Genomic DNA, 13,147 nt, shown 5'->3' on the forward strand with positions numbered 1-13,147 from the left:
GTGTTGCAGGAGGGATTGCTTGTTTCATTCATTGTTGTTTCTTTTTTTATATCTTACAAGCCATTGGGAATATTTTTATTACAAGCTTCACACTCAAGAAAATGGCTGAAGATTTGAAGGGAGGGGCCACACGCTCTTAGCAATCCTTGTGTCCCATCAATTATTGGTAGAAAATCACACCAAGAAGACTTGTGGGCTATAATCTCCATCAGCCATGTTCTCAAGACAGAGTGGGACTTACTGATATGCAGGGCTACACCTTGTTAACTGTACACATGTTTGTTATCTGATTTCAGGGATGTACACATGATGTTAGCAATATCCAGTCATCTCCGAATTTCGTTGTCAAATACACCAATATTGAAAGAGATCGTTTTGGTCTAGAAACTTAATAAGATTTTGAGTGAGTAAATATAGCTAATGTACATCTGCCTTAAATAGAGGTATTTTTTTAAATCTTTCTATTTTATTTTCTTTACAAAAAAATGTGAAAGTAGGTGTCATGTAATTGAGATGAAACAAAAGAGAAAAGCCATGTGAAATGTTGACCTCTTACTGTGAATCAGTCTCCTTTTTCTGTTTGTTTTGCTTTGTTTAATATATATTTAATGGGTCACAGCAAGATTATTTTTGACATCCTTTCCTAGAATGGTTATTTATTTGCATATTTCTCATTTTCTCTACTTCATTTTTTTGAAGTATCAAAAATGTTCATTATTACAGAATTCTAGATAATTATTTGTTTTACTTTATAAAAATTATACTACTGTGTATAATGATTTGATGTATAAAATATAGGTTTTTTTTTTCCCCTGTTTTGCATTTCCAGTGCCCTACTTGCTATGTACTATTTTAGTTTTCTTTTTCCTTGCTGTTTTGCTTAATGTAGAGTTCATTTTTATCACAAGATACATGGCAATCTGAAAGTCCTTGCTAAGTTAAAAATGGCAAAGTCATTTTTTGGAACTATGAAATCATTTTTGAAAATTGTACTTTGTTTTATTTGCGCGCGTGTGTGTGTGCATGTGTGTGCAATTGTAAAACTAAACTTTGAAAATTGATAAATTTTATTCATTTAATTTTTTTTTTTTTGGTTTGAGTACTCTTGAAGCCTGAAAAATACCTAGGAATATAGTATAAAAGTTATCATGTAGAAGTGGAAGTTATAATATATATTATGCAAACATAATTCATTTATGTGTGTTTTTCCCTGGGTCCTTGCCTGTTATTTTATTCCCTTAACCTCCTAAAGTTTGTTAAGTCTGAATTGCAAATGGCTATCCATTTGAATAAGTGACTTTCAAAAGTACACTAAACTATAAACTACTTAAGATTAAGTTTCAGTAATCTGGGTCACTTGAAGATCTGGCTTTGGAATCTCCATCTAAGATCAGCACAGGTCAGTGTTTCTTGCCCCAAGCATCGTTCTGCTGCTGCACTTGAAATCCCTGCTCCCCTCACTCCACAGTCTCAAGAATGCTGTCTAGGACTCTTCTTTCACTTCTTACACCATCACAGACTCCCTGAGCTGGTGCAAGGTGGTAAAATGGAGTTAAGCAGAAAAAAAGGAGAGTAAAGAGGGAATTAGAGACAGGAACTCTTTCTTCCACATTTTCACCAATCTCAAGGCCATTCATGCCTGGAGCCTCCCAGCGCTGGTGCCATTTCTCCACACTCAGTTCCTAGCAAGTGCTCTGTGCCTCTGCACTGTGACTGCAAAGCTCTGGGCCTATTTCTATGATGATGTTTTTTTGATTATTTCCTTCTGACATGTAGATAGTTTTCGTTCCTCTGTCTGTTTTTAGTCTATGCATTAGGAACTTAGTGTATGTGAGTGTGTGTGTTTTGTTTTCATGACTCCCTGTCTATGTACAGAAAGAGACAGACAGGTGAAGATAAAAAGGTAAACATTTAACCCTATCTCTCCTTTTTTTTTTTTTTTTTTTAACACTACCAACAATAGATAGATAGGCAGAGAGGCAGATAAATGGCATTTGTTTTAGATGGGAAGACACTGTGTATTTGCAGCTCTATTCTATTATTTGGCAGATTAGGGAGGAAGGAAACCCTGATTAGGAGTAAGGAATAGGAGTTCCTGTCATGGCTCAGTGGTTAAGGAATTCGACTCGGAACCGTAAGGTTGCGGGTTTGATCCCTGGCCTCGCTCACCTGGTTAAGGATCTGGCGTTGCCCTGAGCTGTGGTGTAGGTCACAGACGCAGTTCAGATCCAGCATTGCTGTGGCCCTGGTGTAGGCTGGGGGCTACCGCTCTGATTAGACCCCTAGCCTGAGAATCTCCATATGCTGCAGGTGAGGCCCTAGAAAAAGACAACAACAACAACAACAAAAAGTAAGGAATAGTGCCAGGGCATTAGTAAAAAGAAAAAAATTGGGGTGAATATTAGTTGGCCCATGACGGGTTGTCTTCAAGGGTCTCACTTTACTCTCTGCTACCTGGAGCCACTGGACTAATGCCAGCTCCTTGGCTGAGTGGTGGTCCTCAGACTTCTGTCTCCACACCTTCACAGTCCTTCCTTCTTACCTACTGTGCCTTCCTCCTGCAGGCCCTGAAAAGCATTATACTTTTCTTATAATTGGCAAAGTCCCTGATTTGGAGAAAGCAGGGGTTAAAAATCTGTCTTTTGACTGGAAATATGTGCCTGGTAACTTGGATTTTTGAATTATTTTGGGTATTGTCACATATGATTCTCTGTAATATTCACACAGTATAATAAATACTTATGGGATATTATTGATATTTTATAGATAATTATTATAAAAGTATGATTACATAGTTTGATTTATATCAGAAAAAAATTCAACTTCTAAAGGGCCTACCGATAATAATGTTTTAAAGTAATTCATTTGCAAATTAATTTTTGTATCTTAACCAAGTCACTATTTTACATTTAATACAAATTTATTAGTAACAGAAACATAAAAGAATATGTACATATAGAATTAGAATTCATAATACTTTTCATTTGTGTTTGAAATGCTGAAGTTTGTGGAAAAAAATCAGTGGTGACCAGGTAAAGTGAATGATATATCTAAGAATGTACATCCTTGAAGATACTCCATCATTGTAAAAGGACATAGCCACAAGCATTTTATGCAGCTGTATGTAAATTCCAACAGAGCAACCTGCACACTTGCAATAGGTATCTTTATCTTTTCAAAAGCACACTATGAACAATTTGTGTGAATTTTTTTTCTGTTCAGACTCATACATTTAAATCTAAAGAATACGATGTCTCTGAGCACGGCTTTTAAAAGTACTGATTTAATTTGAAAATGAAGGTGAGATTATTAAGCATTCATTAAAATGAGCCTCTACCTCATCAGTTCTTAAGAAGCCATCCTGGCCTTGGACAGTTCTAGTTTGGGAACATTAACTTCACTTGGACTCCTTGCTGTATAATGACAGCCTCATTACGAATAAGGCAACTCGCCTTCATAAATGAGCTGACTTGTGAATGGATTTCTAAGTAATTATTTAATAATACCATGAAATTATATCTTTCGATCATATGAATGAGTCAGAGAATTTTTATATGAACATTTTTCAGCTTGATTTGAAGCAGACTATTTATGCCCGTGAAATGACAGCCGCAGACAGATTTTGCTGACAAAAAAGAATAGCTGCATTTGCAAAAAAATTACTGTCTGAAGACCACAAGGCAAAGAGAAAAACTGGCAGATAGTGAAATGCCTTCTGAAAATAAGACAACCACCAAATGGCAGTAAACCATGTAAAGCAATAAACGATAACGTGGGACTAGTCAAGTGACTGTCATTCTGACCATTTTCAGGAGCAGCAGCAAGATAAGGCAACTCTAAGGTATGTTCTATTTAATGTTTAACAGTTATTCTTACTGTTAGAAGTGTGCAGGTCTTCATATTCAGATGGGAAATGGAGTCGGTAGAGTAACCAGGGACATTACATCTGTCACTTCTTGACAACTGACAGTAGTTCCTATTAGAAATTAGCCAGTTTTGATGGACCTTTAACATAAAGAGCAGATTTTATATTCTCCTTTTAAACTAAGCAAATGAATGAATAGGTCTTGTCTTAGGTTAATCCTCATTCATGGACCACCGAGGAGATTCTCTATAGGTAATGCTTATTTTTAAAATGCTAAAATAGAACTATTATTACTCTCAATATGCTAGCTATCTAGACAGAGAAACATACAGAAAAATAGATAATTTCAATATACCAGGATATAAATTTATCACATCTTATCCACTTTAATTTGGAAATTGGGCCGACCCATTTACTTTTAAAATATTACTGAAACGTTGAAGATTGATACCTCTCAGTTATTTTTATTCTAATGACTTTGTCAATCATATTTACATCAGCACATTTTGCTGAAACCATACTAATATATATATATAAATATATATATATATTTCCAAATTTTTCCATCCCCTACTTGAATTGCTAAAAGTTTCAGTCGCTTGATTAACTAGTTCTACTACTGAAACTATTAATGAAAACATTGTTTGTATTTACTTATCTGAATCCATTATTTATCTTTAGAATCATGGTTCTTGTGCACAATTTTCTTTCTTTTGCATATAAAGAATTCAATTGATTGGAATGTGGACTGTTTGAGTACTCAGAAGTGATTACAGAAAAATAGAAATGATCCCAGAAATGGTGAGCCGGACCTCAGGCTACGTTAACGACTATCTGGGAATCAACTAATAATCTAAGGGAAAGAATAGTTTCTGGGAAACACTACAGTAAAAGTATTCTTTCTTCTCTTTCTCTTCCCTTCTCCTTCACCCACTAAGGGATTGCAAATAATTAGTTAATTTCAGTTACAGAAACTCTTTGCAACCAGCTAAGACTGCAATAGATGGTCAGGTTTAATGAAGATTTACTAACAATTTTACTGTAGCTAAACTCTTCAGGCTAATGATACTGCAGGTGCTTTGGAATGTTTTATTTGTAATTTCAAATATGTCTCAGACTCAAGCTATATACATAGAGCAGACACATTTTTTTTTAAATAAAATTTACCAAAAAGTATTTGGTTGGTCAAATATATATGATTATACTATTCAATCTAATGAAAGTTAAGATGGTAGAAATTTTTTATTTCCTTATTTTTTAAACCTTAGAAAAATTTTAAATTTCAGTTTTGTATATTCAGCATGCATCTATGTTAAAATTTATAATGGCTAAAATTCAAGTAATCGTGAGCATTTTATTTATTAATAGAAGGTCAGCTTAAAATATATTAATACACTGGACAGAATTTTAGAATTATCTTCTCTATATGTTTGGTATTCGATAGAGTAATGAATTTTGTATACAAGATATCCAATATTGCAATTATAATCATGTTTTTTGAGAACTATGAGTTATTCGAAGCTATGATGCATTATGTATCTTTTTTATAGTTTGTATCTAAACTTGTGTATAACAATTACAGATTATAATATCCTTGCGTATATAAATCGAACGCTTTACTTGGTTTTGCCAAAAAAAGTTCTCTTTTAACTCTCCCTGAAAATACTACACATTAATGAACTTATTGGCAGTGAAAATCAGTACAGTAACATAAAGTGATATTGCAGTAAGTTGAATTTTTATATTTATTAACATTCATCTATACTCAAAGTCTTATTTCCTTTGGATTTGGACAATTTCTTTTTATGAGATAAAAGAAAATGTGTCATAAAGTTAATTTCCACATCTAAATTGCAGGATTGTTGGTTCCTGAAAAGTAAAATTCTTTTAATAGGAAATTTACCTACAGTAATAAAGCCTTAAAGCTTTCATTGCAACTGATTTTTGGAAAGTCAGCAATAAGGAAAATGATTATAGTACAGCAGTAATAAAATATACTGTATAGGTGTATTCAATATATAATTAAATATGATGTATCATTTATTTTTCATGGATTAGTAGAATACATCCCTATATAGGAAGGGGAAACCAGACAAAGCATCTAGATTTATTTTTTACAATCATCTGGATTCCAAATTTTAAGGAGATTTGTAATTAAAATGTTTAGGTTTTATTTTAATACTCAGCATTTGCCAGTTGTTATGAACACTGACTATAAACATTAATATTAAAGAGTGAACCTCCCTGCCTCCAAATTATTGTTCTTAGCCCATGAATGCTAAAACCTAAAAACATATGGAGAGGTAAACAATCAGGAAATATTTTTGAATTAATAGATATAGTGGATGAAGGAGAAGGACCAGTCAAACACAAATGAACTTGGATGACAATTTTTGACACAAGAGGGTGAGATTTTTTTAAAATATATTTTCATATTTACAAATTTTGATGTCAGTAGTATTCTTCTATTGCTTCTATTTACTGATTAGTTCTTAAAACTGTCTTTGAATCTTCTGGGTATGTATAACTCTACTAATGATAGAGAATGAAAAATGGTAAATATATTTATGTGTGATTTTTGTAGTTTTTATGTAACTCTGAACTGAAATATTCCGTCATTGTGAATTTCTGATCAGTAAAGTGGATTTTAAAAATACCTCTTAGATATTCTTTTAGTCTTAGCCACTGGTAAAGACATGTAACTTATTTTTGCATGAGCTTTCCCATGGTGGAGAAAAGCAGAATGAAAATAAGTATTTTCCAATAAATGGAAAATATATGAAACATGTTCAATATAAGAGCCATTTTGATAAACCACTCTTGCTTTTGTGTGTGTGAGTGTATGTGTCCTTATTAAAATATGTGTATTTCATTTTCCTATTCACAGTAATAAACTTAATTACTTGAATCTTCCAGACCACCAATTATATTAACCAGAGTAGTATTCTCATGTTTGATATGGGAGAAATTGTTTCTAAATTTCTCTAAGGCTGTCAAAAAAGTTCACATAAAATTTTGGGTTAGCACGTTTCCTTGGGTATTCTTTTGGCACTTGGGAATTTAATGATCTCATTCCACAGAACAGTTTAGGTAGCATAATCTGTGTTTTTTAGTAATGTTATAGACTTGCGCATCAAATTTTAAAAAACTATTTTTCTAGAGCATATTTTATAGTCTAAGTTGGTAGGTTCTTACTTCAACTACTTCTTTTCCCGAAAAGGAAATGGACATCCTGTGTCATAATTAGTTCCCGGTTCTGGAAGTGATTTTTCTTACAGGATACTCTTTCCCGTTTCTGTCACCCCTGAAGCATCCTTAATCTCTTGTGCAACTTGTGTGTTACAAATAAAATGACAGTAGAATCAGGATTCAGCACCCAAAAATGAAGCTATCTCAGCAAAGACCTTATGATTTCTTACAGGAGATATTGCTATAATAGCTGTGCTCTGGCCAGCTGGCCCCATTTTAACTCCTCATTTGGAATAGGGCCATGTATGCAAATTTCCTTTCTAAGTGCCTGTATAGATGTGCCTCTAGGCCTCATCCTAAGAGAGGAAGCAAAATTAAAAATGGAATATAAATTTTCCCAGGCAGAAGAGTGTCAAATGAGGCAGAAAATACAGCAAACTCTGCGATGACTGGAAATGTTTAGATTCTGAATTTCTGGAATATCTATCTAAAATTTGAAGTACAATGTATGAATCGTCATAGTTTCTTAGGAAAGAAAATAATTAGAAGGTAAAGGTTTTTCATCTTTTTTTTTTTTTTTTTTTTTTTTTTTCTTTTTAGGGCCACACCTGCAGCATATGGAGGTTCCCAGGCTAGGGGTCCAATTGGAGCTACAGCTGCCAGCTTACACCACAGACACAGCAATGCAGGATCTGAGCCGTGTCTGTGACCTACACCACAGCTCTGGCAACACCAGATCCTTAACCCACTGAGGGAGGCCAGGGATCGAACCCGAAGCCTCATGGTTCCTAGTCGGATTAGTTTCTAATGCGCCACCATGGGAACACCGGTTTTCACTTTTGACTAAAGAAATTTGCGACTTGGTGCGTATACTGGATAGGATTTGGAAATCCAGGAGAGACATTTGCTTCACTAGATACCTTCAGTTCAAGGTCACCAAGTCTGCCTTGTTCCTTGGCTGTCATCCTAACGTTTCAAAAGCTCTCTTCTTTTCTCCTTCTTCTTCTGTCTTTTTATACTTTCTACTGGATTTCTACGTTCAGTCTATAAACATGCTCACGTACCATTTATATGAATAAAATAAAAGCTTTTATCTAATGATTCCTTAGGTATTATGTCTCTTCCCTCTTCTTCTTTTTTTTTTTTTTTTTGTCTTTTTGCCTTTTCTAGGGCTGCACCCATGGCATATGGAGGTTCCCAGGCTAGGGGTCTAATTTGCCATGTAGCTGCCAGCCTATACCACAGCCACAGCAACTCAGGATCTGCGGCCTACACCACAGCTCATGGCAATGCCAGATCCTTAACCCACTGAGCGAGGCCAGGGATAGAACTTGCAACCCCATGGTGTTGCTCGTTAACCACTGAGCTACGATGGGACCTCCCTTCTTCTCCTTCTAATTGCACTTTTTTTTTTTGTCTTTCTTTTTATGCCCTCACCACTTCCCACACCAGGGATTGAATCAGAGCCTCTACAGCAACTCTGGATCCTTTAGCTCATTGTATCCAGCCAGGGATTAAATCAGCACCTCTGCAGCAACCCGAACTGGTACAGTCAGATTCTTAACTCACTGTGCCAAAGTGAGAACTCATTTTTTTTTTCTTTTTATGGTACACCTTATTTTTAAACCATGATCTGCCATCCTCTTCTTAACTATTGTCAACCCATGTCGATTGGATTCATGATTCCATACTGTTTTTACAATGCATTTGCTGATGTTACCAGTAATGACCTAGTTTTTTTCTTTTTTTGACACAGAGAGGTGATTTTTATCTATTGTGCTTCCTTGCTGTGTTTGACATACTTAGTTGCTCCCATATTTCATGAGCATGTGGGATTAGCTTCTAAGTCCCTCTTGTGAGTCATCTTGCATCTGTGATCATTTCTTCTGTCTTCACATTGAGGGCGATGTGTCTCTCTACCCTTCATATTGATGTTCCCTAAATATCTAAATTTGGTTTCCTAATCTTTTTTTTTCTCTTAAGTTCTGAAACTTTTGAGTCACCTAGAGAACTTATTAAAACCTAGCATGCTTTGGAGACCCCTTTGCCCCACCTCTGTCATTTCTGATTCATGGAGTCTGCAGTTCCTGCCATGTGAAAGAGAACCTTGCGTACATTTTTGGGTCCATAAAGACCACTTCTGCTGAAAAGGTACGAGGAGGCAGGTAACATAGAATCAACCCACACCAGATAGTTTTCATTTCTTTCTCTTTCCTCATATGCTGTCATTTGATCTTTTGAATATTTTGAATATCAAATCACTCTTTTTTTATCCCTGATAATACTGTTCAAATTTAGGTCATAAATTGTTTTTTTTTTTTTTGGACTGTGTACAATAAATGTAACATAAAATTTACCGTCTAACCACTTTTGAGTATATAGTGCACTGGAATTAAATATGATCCCCTTGTTAGGCAACCATCAGCACCATCCATCTCCAGAACATTTTTTTCTTCCTGAATTTAAATTTGATATGCATTAAACTCTAACTCCTACTTCCCCTTTCCTGCAACCCCTGAAACCCACCATTCCACTTTTTAATCTATAAATTAGACAAATTTGACAGTTTGACATGATATCACATTTTATTTATCCATTCATCTATCAATGGACATTTGGTTTGCTTCCACATTTGGCCAAGGTGAATGATATTATGCTGTGAACACAGATGTACAAATATATGTTTCAGTCCCTGCTTTTGGTTATTTTGGGTACATACCCAGAGATGGGATTGCTGGATCATATGGTAATTCTATTTGTAATTTTTTAAGGAAGTGCCATATGGCTTTACATATCTTACATTCCCACCAGCAATGTGCAAGGGTTCTAATTTCTCCATATCCTCAACAACATTTGTTACTGTTTTTTTGCTTTTGATAGTAGCAGTCTTCATGGGCATGAAGTGGTATATCTTATTTTGATTTGTGATTTCCTAATGATTACTGATGTTGAATATATTTTCACTTGCTCCTTGATTGTGTGTATACTTTCCTGGCAGAAATGACTATTCAAGTCCTTTGCTCATTCTTTTTATTGTTGAGTTTGTAAGTTCTTTGTATATTCTGGATACTAATATCCTACTAGATATATGTTTTGCAAATATTTTCATCCATTCCATGGGTTGTCTTTTTATCCTGTTGATAGTGTCCTCTGATGCACAAAAATTTTAAATTTTGATATAGTTCAGTTTACCTATTTTTTCTTTCCTGCCTATGCGTTTGGTGTCATGTCCAAGAAATAATCATTCTATCCAATGTCATGAAGTTTTCCTCCTATATTTTCTTTTAAGAGTTTTGTAGTTTTAGAGCTCCCATCATGCCTCAGCAGTTAGCGAACCCAACTAGCATCCAAGGGGATGCAGGTTTGATCCCTAGGCTTGCTGAGTGGGTTAAAGATCCAGCATTGCCCTGAGCTGAGGTGTAGGTTGCAGACACAGCTCGGATCCCACATGACTATGGCTGTGGTTGTGGTGTAGGCCAGCGGCTTCAGCTCTGATTGGACCCTTAGACTGGCACCTCCATGTGCCATGGGTACAGCCCTAAAAAGACAGGAAAAAAAAGAGTTTTGTAGTTTTAGTTCTTACGTTTAGGTCTCTGATCTATTTTGAGTTATTATTCATGTATGGCATAAGGTGAAGTCTAACCTCAATTGTTTTTGATATTTTGTTATAATACAATATAGCACTTATATAATATGTTATATAAACATACTGTATTATACACACTAAATATAATATAGTATATGTTGTCTACCTCCAGTCATTCATCCACATTTTAATCAAAGTAATCTGTAAAAATTGTAAATCTTCTCATGCAATTCCCATGATTAAAAACCCTCTGATGCATTCCCTTTTCTTATGGGAAGAAGGCTAAGGTCCTTAAGATGGTAAATAAGATTTTCACTGTTAAGGCCTTTGTCTCACTCTCCACACACTCTCACACAGCATTAACATATGATATGCAGTTTATTGTTACTCTCCCTTTGGCACTACAGCCCCTTCCTTTAGAAGGCTACCTATGTCTTCTAGTTCATACCTTAGGCACAAAGTCCTTCCTTATAACTAACCACTCTCTAAGCACCATACTCAAATAGGGTCTATTTCATCTTCACCATCAAATCTAACGCCTATCTTCAACGATCTCTTACAGTGACCTCATTAGTTGCTCTACAATAATAATGTTTGTCACCTTTCCATTGCTGGTCCACGAGCTTTCCTAGGGAAGGAACTATGTTTATTCATCTTTATACCCCCTCTGCCTTAGCATAATGTTAGGCTTAAAATTAGTGGCTGATTAAGTGGAATCTTGAGGAGCATGTAGTTTTTGAGATGAGCTGGGGTGAAAGAGGTTAAAAATAAGGAAATGGAGGAACTATTGACAAGGATGGAATTTCTTAGGAAGGGGAAATTTTAAGGGTAAAGAGAGCATTTGAGAGTAGTTCAGTGCCTGTGAGTGAGGAATCTGGATAAAGGCCTGAGAATGGATATATATATGTGGGGTCAGAGAAGAGTTGGGGAGGGCCATCTGACTTTGGAAGTCAAGAACATCCAGGAAAATAAAGTATTTCTTTCTGGGCTAAGTGCCAAATAGAAATGTTGTTTAAAAAGAGGCATAGCTACCTATCAGGAAACAAAAATTGCTGTCAGCAGCAGCAGCCATAGATGTATTACCTATAAGAGAATGAAATTATGACTATAGGGAAAAAATAAATCCTGACTCAGCCTTGAAAGTACCTGAAAAAAAGGACACGTTGCCATTTGGCCACTCACCACCCATTTGGGTTTGAGCCCATTCTGTATTATAACATGCACAATACGAGTGAAATAATAGAGGAAAAGGAACATTGTGATGGAGATAATTGTTTTTGCAGGTGATTTAATCCAGTACTTATCTTAAGCTACAGTTATTTTGGATAAGTACTCTATGCCAGGTATTTGTCTCATAAACCAATTTAACATAATGCTGCAATTCAGATAATATTTTTTCCCTAATTTATTGAAAGGACAGATATTTTGTGTTGCTTTGTTTATGCTGAGGACTAAAATAATTATCTACCTAATTTCAGATTTTTATAATCACATTAATTTTTTAATTTACTTTTTTAGCTTTGACTTTGAAATGTTATGTGATTAAGAATATCATATCTTTCCATATCTTTCTTAGCTAATAAAAGTATATGCTTCCTTTATATTTGGGTCAAGATATGTATAGGACTTACGATTGTTTATTATACATGTAATAAACATATAAACATGTAATCTAGTTCCAAAACGAAGTACTGAAAAATAAAAAAAACCACTATAATCTTCATCATAAGCTTGCTTCAAACAATAAAATCACAAAATAGGAGTTCCCATCATGGCGCAGTGGAAATGAATCTTGACTAGTATCCTTGAGGACGCAGGTTTGATCCCTGGCCTTGATCAGTGGGTTAAGGATCCAGCGTTGCCATGAGCTGCATGGCTTGGATCTGGCATGGTAGTGGCTGTGGCATGGACCTGGGGCTACAGCTCGGATTCAACGCCTAGCCTGGGAACCTCCATGTGCCATGGGTGCAGCCCTAAAAATACAAAAAAGAAAAAAAATCACATAATAGTATGATTGTACTGTATTTATTTTATTTTATTATTATTATTTTTTTGTCTTTTGTCCTTTTTTAGGGCCAAACCCGCGGCATATGTAGGTTCCAAGGCTAGGGGTGTAACGGACCCGTAGCTGCCAGCCTACACCACAGCCACAGCAATGCGCCAGATCCGAGCCCTGTCTGCGACCTACACCACAGCTCATCGCAACGCCGGATCCTTCACCCACTAAGTAAGGCCATGGATGGAACCCGCAACCTCATGGTTCACAGTTGGATTCATTTCCGCTGCACCATGACAGGAACTCCCAATACGATTGCTCTTTAAGTAAAATATCCAATCTTCCTACATTTATTAAATCCTATATAAACTTCCAAAAAATGCCATTCTTCCTTAGACTGCCTTATTTGTACTTGGCTATGACTTGAAATATCTCCAGAAAATCGTGTTAATCTATCATTAGTCTTCTAAAACATGCAACTGTGGCACTAATATTCCTAACATATTAATGA

At 35.4% G+C, this 13,147-nt stretch overlaps 1 long non-coding RNA gene across 1 annotated transcript in view; it reads left to right on the forward strand.

The window, feature by feature from the left end:
- The window catches only part of LOC102164049, a 58,997-nt gene continuing 48,137 nt past the window's right edge, over positions 2,288 to 13,147 (forward strand). The window contains exon 1 of the long non-coding RNA XR_002336719.1: positions 2,288 to 3,841. This is a non-coding gene — a long non-coding RNA (uncharacterized LOC102164049). The remainder of the gene's footprint in view (positions 3,842 to 13,147) is intronic.

The sequence above is a fragment of the Sus scrofa genome, chromosome 11 (genome assembly GCF_000003025.6).
Source record: "Sus scrofa isolate TJ Tabasco breed Duroc chromosome 11, Sscrofa11.1, whole genome shotgun sequence".
Lineage (NCBI taxonomy): Eukaryota > Metazoa > Chordata > Mammalia > Artiodactyla > Suidae > Sus > Sus scrofa.